The sequence below is a fragment of the Penaeus monodon genome, chromosome 15 (genome assembly GCF_015228065.2).
Source record: "Penaeus monodon isolate SGIC_2016 chromosome 15, NSTDA_Pmon_1, whole genome shotgun sequence".
Lineage (NCBI taxonomy): Eukaryota > Metazoa > Arthropoda > Malacostraca > Decapoda > Penaeidae > Penaeus > Penaeus monodon.
Genome location: NC_051400.1, coordinates 35395007 through 35395582, shown reverse-complemented (window position 1 = coordinate 35395582; position 576 = coordinate 35395007). Strand labels below are relative to the sequence as shown.

At 50.0% G+C, this 576-nt stretch overlaps 1 protein-coding gene across 1 annotated transcript in view; it reads right to left on the bottom strand.

Annotated features, from left to right (window-relative positions):
- Positions 1–576, bottom strand: part of LOC119581986 (cortactin-binding protein 2-like) — a gene marked incomplete in the record, with an annotated part of 125597 nt that overhangs the window by 7570 nt on the left and 117451 nt on the right.

The window sequence follows — 576 nt, the reverse complement described above, 5'->3', positions numbered from 1 at the left end:
AATTCAATGATGGCGATCGGGAAGGTGAGGAAGGTAGGCATGGAAAATGCGCACGGCGACAGAAACGCGCGTGGCAATGACAATAAGCATGGCAACAGAAACGCGTATGGCAACTGAAATACATATGGCAACAGGAACTCGTGGCAACTGAAATAATTATGGCAACAGAAACCCGTATGGCAACGGGAATAATTGTGACAACAGAAAATCGTGTGGCAACGGAAATAAGGATGGCAACAGAAACGCGTATGGCAGCGGAAATGAGTATGCCGACAGAAACGCGTATGGCAGCGGAAATGAGTATGGCAACAGAAACGCGTATGGGCAACGGAAATAATTACGGCAACAGAACCGCGTATGGCAACAGAAATAAGCATGGCAACAACACCCGCGTAGATGCAACAGGGCGTAGGGACGTCGGGATGGCAGAGGTGCGTGACACGGGTGGCGCGGAATGACAAGCGCGCCGGCGGAGTTGGACGCTTGTCAAGCAGGCAAGATTTCCTATGGTAATGTAATCACGCGATCCTGTTTTCGGGAGGAGAATGATCAAATAATGGAGCGTAATTGGAAGCT